A 17,224-nucleotide genomic window follows, 5' to 3' on the forward strand; every position below is an offset into this window, starting at 1 on the left:
GCAGTGTGACTGGCGGACATCGAGTCCGCCGGTCACACGCACTGACTTGCCTGTGAACGAGCCGCGGAGGGCGCGCGCCTCGGCGGGCGCGCGCCCGCCCGCGATAGGCTCGCAAGTCAGTGACAGGCGAGTGACGTACCGATACGTCACTCTGCCTGGCCGGGGCTGACCGCCGCAGTATATAGTCGTGCGGCGGTCGGCAACCGGTTAATATAATCAGTGAGGACATGGAGCTTTCTGCTTCGGAATCTTCGGAGTCAGAGTCTGACTCCGAAGTAAATTACGAGCCGGTCATTAGCAGCGGGACGCAGACCGACTCCGACGAAGAAGAATACTGCCCGCCTGCCAAACAAAGGCGTTCTGGTGAGGAGGAGGCAGTGCCATCCACCAGCTCCGCAGTGCCATCCACCAGCTCCGCAGTGCCATCCACCAGCACCACAGTGCCTCGGCAAGAAAGACCAAGCTCAAGTGGGGTGTCACCTCGCCCCCAAAGGGTTAGGACCAACGCCAGCCTTCCCTATGCCCTTCAGAACCCCCTGTGGCTTCCTCCCAACTCAGGAGAAGCCATCATCCCCCCTTTCACTGCCCAGCCAGGAGTCCAGGTCAACACGGAGAACTTTGCCCCAATTGACTACTTCCGTTTAATTTTTACGGAGGACCTGCTGACGTCCATTGTGGCCCAGTGCAACCTGTATGCACAACAATTTATCCAGAGTAACCCCACATCTTTTTATTCCCGTCCCTTTGAGTGGAGAGACCTAACGGTGGAGGAGTTCAAGATATTTTTAGGCCTCACCTTCAACATGGGACTCAATAAAAAAAAGAACTGCAAGCATATTGGTCAACCAAACCAATCTACCATATGCCCATCTACTCTGCAGTAATGCCCAGGGCCAGGTATTTGATGATCATGAGGTTCCTCCATTTCAACGACAATACCCAGTGCCCTCCCCGAAATTCCCCAGCATTTGACAAGCTATTCAAAATTCGGCCACTTCTAAATCATTTTTCGAAAATATTCCCTCAATTATTTACCCCAGACCAACATGTATGTGTGGATGAGTCCCTGGTTAAATTTACCGGCAGGCTGGGCATCAAACAATTCATTCCCAGCAAACGGGCCCGCTATGGGGTGAAGGTGTACAAGTTATGTGACCGAGCCACAGGGTACACATATGCCTTCAGGGTGTACGAAGGGAAGGACACCCAGCTGCATCCCCCTGAATGTCCGGACTACTTGGGATCAAGCGGGAAAGTAGTTTGGGACCTCATTTACCCTCTCCTTGAAAAAGGCTACCACCTGTACGTAGACAATTTCTACACCAGTTTGCCCCTGTTCTGAAACCTTCACAGAAAGAAGACTCCTGCATGTGGCACGGTCCAAAAAAAACGGAAAGGCTTTCCTCAAAGGCTAGTAAACACCAAGCTGAGAAGAGGGGAGACGGCGAGTCTGAGAAATGAGGAAGTTCTGGCTGTGAAGTGGAGGGACAGAAGAGACGTCTACATGTTGTCTTCGATCCACAATGACAACTATGTGGAATCCCGACGAAGGAATGGCCCAATCCGAAAGCCAACATGTGTACATGAGTACAACTTATTCATGGGGGGAGTGGATTTCAATGACCAAATGATGGAACCCTATCTACCCACAAGACGTACATATCATTGGTACAAAAAAGTAGCAATTTATCTTTTCCATTTGGCCACATACAATTCATACATATTATACCGCAAGTCCACCGAAAGCCCCCAACCCTTCCTTTATTACCTGGAGGAAATCTTCACTGCCCTTATATTTCCAAACGGCCCACCAGAACACATTCGATCTGACGTAATCAGTAGACTTTCCGAACGCCATTTTCCCAGTAAAGTCCCTCCCACACAAACAAACCCAAAAAAAAATGTAGGGTGTGTACCAAGGCAGGAATTCGAAAAGACACCCACTATTATTGTCCCCAGTGTCCTTCCCAACCAGGCCTCTGTGTAGAAGACTTTTTCCGCCGTTACCATACTTGTCTAAATTATTAGTATGGTAAACGTAGTCCTCCGCCTTCACCCCTTATGCCACTGTATGCTCCTGAAATGACCCTGGACTGTTATTCAATGACGCCTTTGCCTGCTGATTTTGTACCTATGTCTGCCTGCTCCGGAACTGACCCTGGCCTGTTTTTTGACCATGCTTCTGCCTGCTGATTCTGTTCATACCTCTGCCTGATCTGGAACTGACCCTGGACTGTTATTTGACCATGCTTTTGCCTGCCGATTTTGTACCTACCTCTGCCTGCTCTGGAACTGACCCTGGACTGTTTGACCACGATTTTTGCCTGCCTCTGGAAGTAGTGGGATTCATACCACAGGGGTCTCGCATATGTGAGTGGACCAGAATTGTTTTTCTGAATGAAGAAAACAATTTTTTTTGTTTTTCTTCTTCTCAGATTAGGGTCTGGATCCCGGGGGCTTCAAAGCTATTTGGGTGGGAGAAGCCTCTACCCCTGTCCCCATTCTATCCCGACAGAGGCCCTACCTCTGCCTGCAGGACTTACTACCATCATGCCTCTGCCTGCCGCATGAACTGACCACACCAGCACTGCTCACATTATCTCGGCCTGCACTGACACTGGACTGGTATCCTTGCATGGAGAATTGCATGCACTGTTGCTGACCATGTCCCTGCCTGCTGCCTGGACTCAACTCCTGTGGACAACTGCACTTCTAAAACTACAGGTAAGCTTTAGTTTACCCTTTGCTCAGCAGAATGTATTTTGGTGTGTAATTCATGGTAATTCATGGTATGTGCATGCTATGTGTCCCTAGAACACCTGATGGTGTTCTTTGCATGTTGGGCCTCTGTATGTGACCTGACTGCGTAAAAGTCTCACACATGTGGTATCGCCATACTCAGGAGGAGTAGCAGAATGTATTTTGGGGTGTCATTTTTGCTATGTACATGCTATGTGTTGGAAATATCTTATAAATGGACAACTTTGTGTAAAAAAAATGCGTTTTCATTTTTTTTCCACATTTTCTGAAAGATTCTGGAAAAAAATGACATGTTTAAAAGACTCATTATGCCTCATAGATTATACGTTGGGGTGTTTGCTTTCCAAAATGGGGTCATTTAGTGGGCTTTTTCATTGTGCTGGTGCTCCAGGGCCTTCAAAAGTGTAATAGGTGGTTGAGAAATGAAAAGTGTATTTTATGCTCCGAGAACGCCTGGAGGTGCTACTTCAATGTTGGACTTCTGTATGTGGCCTGACTATAAAAAAGTCTCACACATGTGGTATCGCCATACTCAGGAGGAGTAGCAGAATGTATTTTGGGGTGTCATTTTTGCTATGTACATGCTATGTGTTGGAAATATCTTATAAATTGACAACTTTGTGTAAAAAAAATGCGTTTTCATTTTTTTTCCACATTTTCCGAAAGATTCTGGAAAAAAATGACATGTTCAAAAGACTCATTATACCTCATAGATTATACGTTGGGGTGTTTGCTTTCCAAAATGGGGTAATTTAGTGGGCTTTTCCATTGTGCTGGTGCTCCAGGGCCTTCAAAAGTGTAATAGGTGGTTGAGAAATGAAAAGTGTATTTTATGCTCCGAGAACGCCTGGAGGTGCTACTTCAATGTTGGACCTCTGTATGTGGCCTGGCTGTAAAAAAGTCTCACACATGTGGTATCGCCATACTCAGGAGGAGTAGCAGAATGTGTTTTGGGGTGTAGTTGTAAGTATGCATATGCCATGTGAGAGAAATAACCTGTTGAATATGACAATTTTGTAAAAAAAAAAAAAATTAATTTTGCAAAGAATTGTGGGAAAAAGTTACAACATCAAAAAACTCACCATGCCTACATTTGTACTTTCCTGGCTTGTTAAGGCCCGTAAACACGTACCGATCGTCGGCAGACAAGCGTCGGCCGAGGAACGATCTGCCGATTGTACGCTTGTTAGTATGATGCCTCCGACAGCCGTCAGCGCACATTCTGCCGACAAGAATCTGTCATGCAAGCATTAAAATTTTTGTATGCCGACACCAGAGCGGCCGATTGTTCACCAGTCAGTACAGAATTCGGCCGACAGACCGCAGATTTGCAAGACTGGGAATGCTCAGAAAAGAAAAAACACAGGGAAAGTTAACCATTACATGACATCACTTCTGCAGTCGGCTGTAGTCGTCGGACAAAATTCTTGTGCTGTCTTTGCACTTTTCAACAGACACCGACAGCCCGGGGACAAAAGACGGCCGATCGTTCGCCGACGATCGGTACGTGTGTACGGGGCTTTAGGGTCTCAAGAAGTGAGATAGGCTGTCAGTACATTAGGTGTGATCAATTTTCAATGATTAGCATAATAGCTTGTAGACTCTCTAACTTTCACGCAGGCCAAATAATATACACTTATTTGGGTTATTTTTACCAAAGATATGAAGAAGTATAAATTTTGGCCAAAATTTATGAAGAAAAATTACTAATTTGCAAAATTTTATAACAGAAACTAAAAAGAAACGTTTTTTTTTTTTTAATTTGCGGTCTTTTTTCATTTATAGCGCACAAAATAAAAAGCCCAGTGGTGAATAAATACCATCAAAAGAAAGCTCTATTTCTATGAAAAAAGGACGAAAAATTTATATGGGTTCAGTGTTGCATGACCGCGCAATTGTCATTCAAAGTGTGAGAGCACTGAAAGCTAAAAATTGGTCTGGATGGGAAGGGGGTTTAAGTGCACAGTAGGCAAGTGGTTAATTTTATTGAGCAAGTGTAAGTGCAGTTCTAAACAAGGAATACACTCAGGCTGCTTAGGCAAAGATGCCTTTTTAGACAAGACTGCACTCCAAGGACATAACTACATAGTAACAAACTACAGTTGAGCATTTGTTCATGGAGAACTTCTTATTCTTATACTTTTTTTTTTTGTTAAAAGCCTACCGAGAGCAATGGAAAAAGATCTGTGATGATGTGTACAAGGTTAATGTACCAGCCTTATGATTTCAGATTTTATAGAAAATATAAACTTTATATTAAAGTTAACAAGGATGTTATTTAAAGTTATTCGGTATTATTTCACAGCCATTTTCATTTTCTTCAGTAACCAAGATACAATCGATATGAAACCGAAAGAAAACACATGGGTCTTTAGGCCATTTTTATACAAGAAGCAATATGTGGTATAGTGTACTGTATTATTGAATGCTGAAATCTTGGTTTTTATTTGATACTGCACTTCATTAGTCTCTGCTTTATCGGATTTAATAAAGACTTTCCAGACACTGTGGGGATATATTTACTGTACAAATACTAATCAATCACATTTCAGCTTACTGTTGTCAGCACATTTAAAGTAAGTCCTGACTGGCTCATGCAGATTACTGAACGTTATATAAAGTCAATGCATTTTGCGTTTGCTTATTAAATTAGGAAATTAATCTTTGGGAAAGAAGCATAAATGAGCTTACTTTGTTGGGTGTAGTATGATATACATTGTGCAGTAAGCCATGGCAAGTGTTCAAAATTCATAGTTAGTCTGGTTAAAAAAAGACACAAGTCCATCTAGTTCCACCAATTCTTATTTCAATGATCATGACTTCAGTAACTCAAATCTGATTGGTTGCTAAGGAAATCCACACTTTGCACATCATCACTGATTTTGTTCACTTCTTTAACAAATACCCCTGAAAGTGTAATTTATAGGCCATAAATGAGCTGGGAATACATTTCTTAATTCTGTGACTGTACAGTCACCAGTCTACCTTGGATACAGAGAGAGAAATGATAATGATTAAAGTGTAGTAGAGTTAGTAACTACAGCGCTGCCCTATTAAAAGTGCATAATGCAAAAAGCACATTCCATTTATCAAATAAGTGTTCAATAAACTAGAAACGTAGAATAAAGTGCTGCAATAACAAAATTGTAGTAAAAATAAATTAATATCAAGTGCTGTAAATAAAGAGCTTTGTGCAATAAAAAATCAAAAAATTGTCCATTAACATCAATTAGTCCATTAAACTCTTGTGAATTTTGTTATAATGTGACTCCAACATGGCATGCTCCCCTCCTATGTGCCCCCACTCACCAGCTGTACGCATAAGACCAGCCCAGATTATGTATACTCATTCCTCCACTCCTTCCATGTAGTATTACTAGACTCTTTAATCCTTATCTCCTCCACTTCTCTCTCCAAGCATTAACCAGCATTGGTTTTCACCATGTAAGGAAAAGGAGAGTATCCATAGTGTGATACTGTTAACTTTTATTAATATTAAAAGACGCAACTCCACTTACATAATAGATCAATTAAAAGCTAAAAGTATTCAAAACTACGCCTCAGCGTGTTCCCATATAAGAGCTGCTCGTCACTGGACATCCACGCTTGACATTTTTCGCCCTTCCCACTGAGCGTCTTCAGAAGCTGTGTCGGTCAATGACAGGTTTATGTTATATATATATATATATATATGAGCTTAGGCACCTCCCACTGCTCTTAATATTATTAAGCTACGCACGTTGGTGGCGTAACGCGTAGAGGTTGAGCCCGGTGGCGGGAGATTTCACTGGATCACGTGAGATCACATATTATATGCTTGTTTTTTTACCTAATAAATGTGAGTGCACTTTATGAAGTGGGTTCTATGCGGTTTGTTGAGCTTAATAACCCAGGTACTGCACTATTGGAGGCTGTTTTTTCTGTTTGTTGCCTATGACCTATGTGTGAGCTGTGTGGAGCCATCTTGGAGAGGAAATTCCATCATTCTTAAAGGAACCTGAACACAAGAGTTAGGTCCAAGATTAATCTGCGTTGATGCTTTGTTGACCCTTAGGGGTCTATAATGGAGGAGAGCTTGCACTTCACATGGTGAAAGAAACACGAGTGTAAAGTTATCATTACACTGTGGTGTAATCTTTATGAAGCACCTTATCAAATAAAGACTTTTTTGATTGCACAAGCTGTAAGAAGCTTTATTATTTATTGCATTGGCCTTTTTTGCATTATATGTTTGTTTATGGATTTAATTTGCACTGGCGTCTTATATATATGAAATACTTACCTATCTAGTCATTTTTTGTCACTTTCTAGTTATTATTCTTACCTTGATTTAGAGGCAGCGTGATCACACATTTTAATATTGTGGATGTGGCAACACATTTGGTGATTGCAGCAGCTGCATCCTGTAATTTCTTAATTTTTACCAATAGGTGGCAGTGTGCTACTATCACATTTATATACTTGAAATGGCTGTCTCCAGTAAACAACTGACAGCAGGAAAAAAAAATGGTGATATGGTTCAATGTCTATGAAGGGCTCAAATTACTTGTACTTATGGGAAATAAAATTATTAATCTTAATCTTCGAGGCTAAAAATAAAAGAAAAATCACTCAATCACTTTATCAAGAATCATTGATCAGCATTATGTAACTAATGGGCCATACACACTATAAGATTTTCTGAAGACTTTTTCCTTTAGACTTACCAAAACCATATAATATGAGGTCAAACTTAAACACTTTTAATTTGCATGCAATCTGGCAGGCCCTTGCACTACATAGAAAAGGTAAATCTGAAGGAAATCTAACCACAAAAGTTGGATAGTGTGTATCCAGCTTAACAGTCAGAAAAGGCAGCTAGTATTAGATACCAGATTACCACTTGTCGACCAGGCCATAGACAAAAGACATCCTCGGTCAGAAGTGGAATACTGGGATTATAATGGCTGCAGCAATATGCCATAACCCCTGTATTGTTTATTTGTAACCGTGATTCTCTAACCGATAAAAGTGGTCCGCCGCTACAGTATGCAGTCTCGCACTCCTCTATGGGGCAATCAGATGGAAACAGACCGCCTGTCCGTTTCCATCCGATCTGCCAGATGGATGGGGAATAGGAACACCACTCATCTGTTTTTGGCAGACAGGATCAAATTGAATGGTGGCAGGTGTCATCTGCCATTCCAAAGAAGAGACAGGAGGTTCCGATCATGTCTGCCTGAAAAACTGACAGGCATATCTGATTGGATCGCTCATGTGAATGGGTCCGCAGTGCATTTACTGTGTGGCGTTTTACTAATCAATGTGCCAGTTTTTATTCCCTGCTTTGCAGCGAGAAAAAAAAACAGCACATCGCTGCTGTTTGAAGACAGCCCTGTGTTTACCAAGACAGGGCTCTCTTCTTTCATTTGCTGAGCCAATCAGTGGGTGCCAGCCATAAATCATTGGCCAGGTCCTGCTGATTGGCTTGTGCTGCAGTGAATGGCAGCACAGTGTTCAGGGTCCGTGCGCATGCGCAAGCAGACTCAGAAGAAAGCCACAATGTACAGGTATGTGATTTTGCCTGTTTGAGCTGACCTGCCGCAGTAAATGTATTCCCAGGAATGAGGCAAATATACTAAAGAAGTTCAGAATCTTCACTCAAATTGTATAAATCATCACTTCTATTATCCAGTCGCTAGTGGAAAGCAAATTCGGTTCACATTAAATACCCAATCACGTGCTGATGCTTTTCATGTGATTGGGCAATTGAAGTAAAAATATTAACCAACCTTTTTAGTAAAGACCCTCAACTTCTTTTGTGAAGCTGCCTTTGTATGTCCATACTGAAAAAAATATTACAAAATGTCTCTGTGTCTCTATGTTGTGCATTGTAATTATCTGGTGCAGAGCCAAAGCTGAGGGTTTTCATAAAAATGGCAGAAAAATGAATCCATCCATAGCTGACATTAGTAACGCTTGACAGAAAGAGGAAATAATCTGATGATACATTGTACATGGGGTTTTGAAGGATCATGAGAGACTGAAAGTAGCATTCTCAATAAAGAGGAGTTGATAGCAGGCATTTAATCACATCACTGCTCCTAAGTACAAGCTGAGCTCACTGCTGATGAACTGTGTTCCCCTGAGACTGATATGCAAATGAACAAATGAGTAACAAGTTCACATATCCACTAGCACAGAGGAAACAACGTACTTCAAGTAATTAATGCTGGCTGATTTAATTCACTGAATTAATGAAATTTATTTTCTGAGTTAGGAATTTCCTGTTGTCTGCACCTGGACTGATTGTGCTGAGCATTTACATAAATATGTCTGCAATACTTATAACCTGAATTTTAATGTATTACTACTAGTGTTGAGCGAACACGGACTGTATTATTTGTGTTCGTACCGAATAATTGGATTTTTTGTACCCGAACACGGACACGGACACTTTACTGTATGTTCGGGTAAAAATCCGTGTTCGGTCGTTTTATTTCCGGGTTTTGCATGCTTTGGCGCTCTTTTCATGGCGGGCTTTCAACAGCCAATCAACAATCGTTTAACTGGTGTGCCTTAAGCCATCCCAGCCATGCCTGCAAATGTCTCAGTAGCTGTGATTGGCCGTCTGAAGCATGTGACCAAGTCTTTATAAGTTCGAGGCAGCCGCAGCGGCGTCATTATGCTGCTTAGATTCAGGGACAGAGCACACATCAACGTGCTGGCTGCTGATTAGGGAAAGATAGGCAGGAAAAAACCATTTGTGTCCGGATAGAATTGAGGGACAGGTCGGAGTGTTTAGGCAGGGCGAGTTGTAGGCATTTTAGGGATAGAGTCTGCTGAATTATAGGGTCAGTGTCTTCTACAAACTACAATCGATATTGCTGTGTGGGGGGTGGGGTGAATCTGCACTCAATCCTGATCTACGATCTCTTCTCAATCCTGTTAGGGACAGAGTCTGCTGAATTTTAGGGAAACTGTGTTCTACAAACTACAATCGATATTGCTGTGTGGTGTGGGATTGGAGATAGGCAGGTGTCAGTGATCCACATCCATTTTTCTGTGTGTGAGCTGCAGTGAACACAATCTTTTTGGGCTGCAGTGAACACAATCTTTTTGGGCTGCAGTGAACACAATCTTTTTGGGCTGCAGTGAACACAATCTTTTTGGGGTGCAGTGAACAAAATCTTTTTGGGGTGCAGTGAACACAATACTTTTTGGTGTGCAGTGAACACAATCTTTGTGGGGTGCAGTGAACAAAATCCTTTGTGGGGTGCAGTGAACACAATCTTTTTGGGGTGCAGTGAACAAAATCCTTTTTGGGGTGCAGTGAACAACATCCTTTTTGGGGTGCAGTGAACACAATCTTTTTGGGGTGCAGTGAACAAAATCCTTTGTGGGGTGCAGTGAACACAATCTTTTTGGGGTGCAGTGAACACAATCTTTTTGGGGTGGAGTGAACAACATCCTTTTTGGGGTGCAGTGAACAAAATCCTTTTTGGGGTGCAGTGAACAAAATCATTTTTGGGGTGCAGTGAACACAATCTTTTTGGGGTGCAGTGAACACAATCTTTGTGGGGTGCAGTGAACACAATCTTTTTGGGGTGGAGTGAACAACATCCTTTTTGGGGTGCAGTGAACAACATCCTTTTTGGGGTGCAGTGAACACAATCTTTTTGGGGTGCAGTGAACACAATCTTTGTGGGGTACAGTGAACAGAATCTTTGTGGGGTGCAGTGAACACAATCTTTGGGGGGTACAGTGAACACAATCTTTGTGAGGTGCAGTGAACACAATCTTTGTGGGGTGCAGTGAACACAATCATTGTGGGGTGCAGTGAACTCAATCTTTGTGGGGTACAGTGAACACAATCTCATACTTCTGAAGGTTTGAGGGTGCTGCCTGTTCCATACTCCCCCTACTCCTCATCTAGCCTTTTAGGGGTACAAACAATAGTAATTGGGGCCTAGTGTGGTTGTGTACGTGTGATATACATACACTTTTTTGGGATCATATTTTCTATTCCGCTATTTAATCAAAAACCTTTGGGGATCAGTTAAATTGGGGGATAGTCTGTGTTGGTACGTGTGAGAGAGATCCACCTTTCCAAGTTGTTGGGGTTCATCTCATACTTCTGAAGGTTTGAGGGTGCTGCCTGTTCCATACTCCCCCTACTCCTAGCCTTTTAGGGGTACAAACAATAGTAATTGGGGCCTAGTGTGGTTGTGTACGTGTGATATACATACACTTTTTTGGGATCATATTTTCTATTCCGCTATTTAATCAAAAACCTTTGGGGATCAGTTAAATTGGGGGATAGTCTGTGTTGGTACGTGTGAGAGAGATCCACCTTTCCAAGTTGTTGGGGTTCATCTCATACTTCTGAAGGTTTGAGGGTGCTGCCTGTTCCATACTCCCCCTACTCCTAGCCTTTTAGGGGTACAAACAATAGTAATTGGGGCCTAGTGTGGTTGTGTACGTGTGATATACATACACTTTTTTGGGATCATATTTTCTATTCCGCTATTTAATCAAAAACCTTTGGGGATCAGTTAAATTGGGGGATAGTCTGTGTTGGTACGTGTGAGAGAGATCCACCTTTCCAAGTTGTTGGGGTTCATCTCATACTTCTGAAGGTTTGAGGGTGCTGCCTGTTCCATACTCCCCCCTACTCCTAGCCTTTTAGGGGTACAAACAATAGTAATTGGGGCCTAGTGTGGTTGTGTACGTGTGATATACATACACTTTTTTGGGATCATATTTTCTATTCCGCTATTTAATCAAAAACCTTTGGGGATCAGTTAAATTGGGGGATAGTCTGTGTTGGTACGTGTGAGAGAGATCCACCTTTCCAAGTTGTTGGGGTTCATCTCATACTTCTGAAGGTTTGAGGGTGCTGCCTGTTCCATACTCCCCCTACTCCTCATCTAGCCTTTTAGGGGTACAAACAATAGTAATTGGGGCCCAGTGTGGTTGTGTACGTGTGATATACATACACTTTTTTGGGATCATATTTTCTATTCCGCTATTTAATCAAAAACCTTTGGGGATCAGTTAAATTGGGGGATAGTCTGTGTCGGTACGTGTGAGAGAGATCCACCTTTCCAAGTTGTTGGGGTTCATCTCATACTTCTGAAGGTTTGAGGGTGCTGCCTGTTCCATACCCCCCCTACTCCTCATCTAGCCTTTTAGGGGTACAAACAATAGTAATTGGGGCCTAGTGTGGTTGTGTACGTGCGAGATACATACACTTTTTTTGATCATATTTCCTATTCCGCTATTCAATAAAAACCTTTGAGGATCAATTGAATTGCGGGATAGTCTGTGTCGGTACGTGTGAGAGAGATCCACCTTTCCAAGTTGTTGGGGTTCATCTCATACTTCTGAAGGTTTGAGGGTGCTGCCTGTTCCATACTCCCCCTACTCCTCATCTAGCCTTTTAGGGGTACAAACAATAGTAATTGGGGCCCAGTGTGGTTGTGTACGTGTGATATACATACACTTTTTTGGGATCATATTTTCTATTCCGCTATTTAATCAAAAACCTTTGGGGATCAGTTAAATTGGGGGATAGTCTGTGTCGGTACGTGTGAGAGAGATCCACCTTTCCAAGTTGTTGGGGTTCATCTCATACTTCTGAAGGTTTGAGGGTGCTGCCTGTTCCATACCCCCCCTACTCCTCATCTAGCCTTTTAGGGGTACAAACAATAGTAATTGGGGCCTAGTGTGGTTGTGTACGTGCGAGATACATACACTTTTTTTGATCATATTTCCTATTCCGCTATTCAATAAAAACCTTTGAGGATCAATTGAATTGCGGGATAGTCTGTGTCGGTACGTGTGAGAGAGATCCACCTTTCCAAGTTGTTGGGGTTCATCTCATACTTCTGAAGGTTTGAGGGTGCTGCCTGTTCCATACTCCCCCTACTCCTCATCTAGCCTTTTAGGGGTACAAACAATAGTAATTGGGGCCCAGTGTGGTTGTGTACGTGTGATATACATACACTTTTTTTGGATCATATTTTCTATTCCGCTATTTAATTTAACTGGGCCTCCATGCGAGACCTGTGTGCCTTGTTGCGCTGTTTTGAGTACTCCACCAACATGGCCAGTGGCAATGACGCCGTTCTCAGCTTAACTATCCCACTTCTATGCCTCCTTGAAAAAACAATTCGGGCGATGATGGAAGAGGATGTGGCACAGGATGAGGAGGAGGAGGAGGATGAAGAGGTAACATTTCCAAGGCTTTCAGGGCAGTCATTCGCAAGGGGCTCCGAGGGTGGGTTCCTGCACACGCAAACGCCAGGGACGCAATTGTCCAGCAGGGGCACAGTTCTGGAGGATGAGGAGGATGAGGAGGAGGAGGAGCTGGAGGAGGAGATGGAACCATGTTCACAGCAGGGTGGCACCCAGGCCAGCTCATGGCCATCACTGGTGCGTGGCTGGGGGGATACAGAGGACACGGACGATACACCTCCCACAGAGGACAGCCTTTCGTTGCCTCTGGGCAGCCTGGCACACATGAGCGATTACATGCTGCAGTGTCTCCACAACGACCGCCGAGTTGCCCACATTCTAACTTGTGCTGATTACTGGGTGGCCACGCTGCTGGATCCCCGTTACAAGGACAACGTACCGTCCTTAATTCACTCACTGGAGCGCGATCGCAAGATGCGCGAGTACAAGCGCACGCTGGTAGACGCCATGCTGCTGGCATTCCCATCTGACAGCGGGGCCACAGTGGAAGCACAAGGCAGAGGAGGAGGAGGAGGAGGTCGCCAACGCAACCAGGGCACCGCCAGCACCTCAGAAGGCAGGGTTAGCATGGCCGAAATGTGGAAAAGCTTTGTCAGCACGCCACAACAAACAGCAGCACCAGCAGCTCAGATGGAACGTCTTAGCAGGAGGCAGCATTTTACCAACATGGTGGAGCAGTATGTGTGCACACGCCTACATGTAGTGAATGACGGGTCTGCCCCCTTCAACTTCTGGGTCTCCAAATTGGGCACATGGCTTGAGCTTGCCCTTTACGCCTTGGAGGTGCTGGCGTGCCCTGCAGCCAGTGTATTATCTGAACGGGTATTTAGCACGGCTGGGGGCGTTATAACAGACAAGCGCAGCCGCCTGTCCAGAGACAATGTGGACAAGCTCACGTTCATTAAAATGAACCAGGCATGGATCCCACGGGACTTTTCCGTACCTTATGCAGAATAGCAATGGATACCGACCTTACCCACCCATTGTTCCATTTTTGCTCTTTCTCACTCTTTTGGGGTGTACCCTCATTTAAAATTTTTGAAAAGAAGCAGTGTTGGCTACCTCGTCCTCCTCCTCAGGGCCAGATTAATGTAGGGGCTATTGGAGCTGCAGCTCCAGGCCCCTACCTTTTATATAGGCCCCGGGTTGGCCATATTCACTGTTACCGCTCTTCTGTCACTTGTAAACACAGAAGTCTGGCTTCTATGCTCGCTTCCCCAGGCAGCACCCTCAGAACCTCCCCACACAGCGTGAAGGCCGGACAAGGAGGGACAGTTGGCGATGCATGGATGTGTTTATGGGCTCCAGAGACAGCATCCCATGTTGAATTAGGCATGCATGGCTGCACCCTTCCTCCTCTGGGTGCATGGCAAGGCACGGCCCTTAAGGCCCTTCAAAATCCTCAGCACCAAGCCCATGATGCTGTTAATCCGGCCCTGGTCCTCCTCCACCGCCGCTTCCACCTACACCGCCCATAGGTGTGCGCAGCCTATTGCATTAAGGTGTGCACCCCAAAGTTGAAATACACATGCATGTGTTTGCCAGCAGGGAGAGTAATGTATCGGGGCCATGTACCTGTAGGCAAGGAGAAATAGAGCAGAGCAGGTCCCAGGGAGATCTTTCCCATCTCCTCACTGGCAATGCTATGTGCCCTAGGTGATTAGGGTGTGCCCAGGCACACCCAGCACACCCTGTGCGCACGCCTATGTCACCGCCACATCCACCACCACCTCAACCTCCCTCCTACTCCATATGGGCCTCGTCCTTCAGAGATGAAGAAGAACATTGTTTTATTTTTCTGTTTTTTTTTTGTTGTTTTAAGTTATTTCCCTATCCACATTTGTTTGCAGAGCACTTGCCATGCTCTTAATTACGTTTTGCTGCCATTTGCAGCACTCTAGCCCTTTCCTTTGGTGTTTTAGAGCCATTTTAGTGCCTTAAAGTTCGGGTCCCCATTGACTTCAATGGGGTTCGGTGTCCGGGAAAAGTTCGGTAAAAGTCCGGGACACGGACCCGGACTTTTTTTTAAAGTTCGGCCGAACCCGTCGAACACGGACATCTAGGTGTTCGCTCAACCCTAATTACTACACAAATACAAAAGGCAGAATAAAGCACATATAATTATCCGACCCATAAGTAGATTTCATTCTAACTATTTTTTAAAAATTCGCATGCAAATACCTGGTTCTCATTTCTCTATTGGTTTGGTGGTGAATTGGCGCAAGAAGAGGTCTCAAAAAAAAAAAAAAAGTCTGGTCCTGGGGACCCGGGGGAGGGGGAGAAGGGAGAAGGGAAACACCAGGGGTGGGGGGACCCCCAAACAGTTCAGGGGGTAGCTGTCCACTGTAGACGGCCTGAGGAAGGAGCGCATGCTCCGATAACGCGTCGCTGTAGCATCCCGCATCACCGCCAGGAGTGACTCCAGGATCCCAGGACCCACGAGTGCCAGCGTTCCACCAGTTGACGAGGAGCCCACGGACACCACCGAGGCCATCCCTGTACACACGGAGGAACCCCCTGCCGCTCTCACCGGGATCCACTGCCTCCACCACCAGGACCTGCTCCAGTGATGCTCCTGATGATCAACATTACTTGACTAACTGCATCTTATTCAGCGACTAAATGTGAGTGTAATACTGCTGCACATACTTCAATAAATGTCTTGCTGCACTTAGAAGGCGCTGCGCTATCTTCCCTCTTGTCTCATTTCTCTATTGGTCTTCAATTTTTTTTAATGTCAAGTCAGAAGTAGAGTGCCTGAAAAGTTGAGGGAAGACTCTGCATTTTAAGTACTTAGGAGTTAAAGCGGAGTTTCACCCAAAATTGGAAGCTCTGCTTATCTGCTTCCTTCCCCCCCCCCCCCGGTGAGTCATTTGGCACCTTTCAGGGGGGGGGAACGGGTACCTGTTTTGACAGATACCCGTCCCCACTTTCGTGAGACTCCGCTGCAGCGAGGTCCCTCTGAAGTTAGGCCCCCCTCCTCCTTCCTCCGCCGCTGGGCCAGTTAGAAAGTTCAATGCGCTTCGCGCATGCGTAGTAGGGAACTAAAGCCCCGTACACACGTACTGATCGTCAGCCGAACGATTGGCCGTCTTTTTTCCAGGGCTGTCGTGTCTGTTGAAAACTGCAAAAGACTGCACACGAATTTTGTCGGCCAACAACAGCCGACTGCAGAAGTGATGTCGTGTGATGGTTAACTTTCCTTGTCTTTTTTCTTTTCTGAGCATGCCCAGTCTTGCTAATCTGCTGTCTGTCGGCCGAAATCTGTACTGACTGGCGAACAATCGGCCGTTCTGGTGACGGCCAACAAATATTTTAAAGTCTGCACGACAGATTCTGTTCGGCCGAAAATGCGCTGTCGGCTGTCGGAAGCATCATGCTAACAAGCCTACAATCGGCCGATCGGTCGTCGGCCGAATATTTACGGCCGACAATCGGTACGTGTGTACGGGGCTTAACTATGAAGCCAAAAGGCTTTACTGCTGGTTTCCCCTACCACCAATGGAGGCAGAAGCACCTAAGAGCTAAACCTATAATCGGCTGGGGTGCCGACATCCAGAGCTGGGACAAGGCCATCCAGCGCCCAGGGCGAAGACACCAAACTGCGCCCCCCCAAGATGTAGGAACATAATGTTTTAGCAATATAAAAAAGAGAATTGAGCACTAATTGGCACACTTAGCCCTAAGCAGATATTCCCTTTCCAAGCCAAATATTTCCACAAACAAATATCCTCCCTCCTCCCAGTACACATCTCTCCCTGCTGAAATCCCCCTCCCTGCACAAATCTTTCCCCCCATCCTCTCTAAGCTCAAAGCCTCTCTCTTCCCAAATGTTCCCTGCTAGCACAACTATCACTACTCAAAAAAGCTCTGTTAGCGCACATTCTCACCCCTCAAATTTCCCCTCCAAACACAAATTCTCCCCTCTCCAAATCCCCCCTCCCAGCACAAATCTTCTCCTCCCCCAAATGTCCCCTCCTAACACAAATACCCATCAATTTTCCTACTAGCACAAATCCTCTCCCCCAAATCCCCCCCCCCCTCCAAAAAAAATGTTTTCCCTTCTTGCACGAATCCCCCCTCCTAGCACAAATCCTCTTCCCCATCCCCCCAGCACAAACCCCCCAAATTCCTCCTCCTAGCCCATCCCACCAAATCCCCCATCCTAGCACAAATCCCCCCTCTTAGCACAAATCCTCTTCCCCCATCCCCCCAGCACAAACCC

Source organism: Pelophylax lessonae (genome assembly GCF_965119305.1).
Source record: "Pelophylax lessonae genome assembly, chromosome: 1".
NCBI classification, from domain to species: domain Eukaryota; kingdom Metazoa; phylum Chordata; class Amphibia; order Anura; family Ranidae; genus Pelophylax; species Pelophylax lessonae.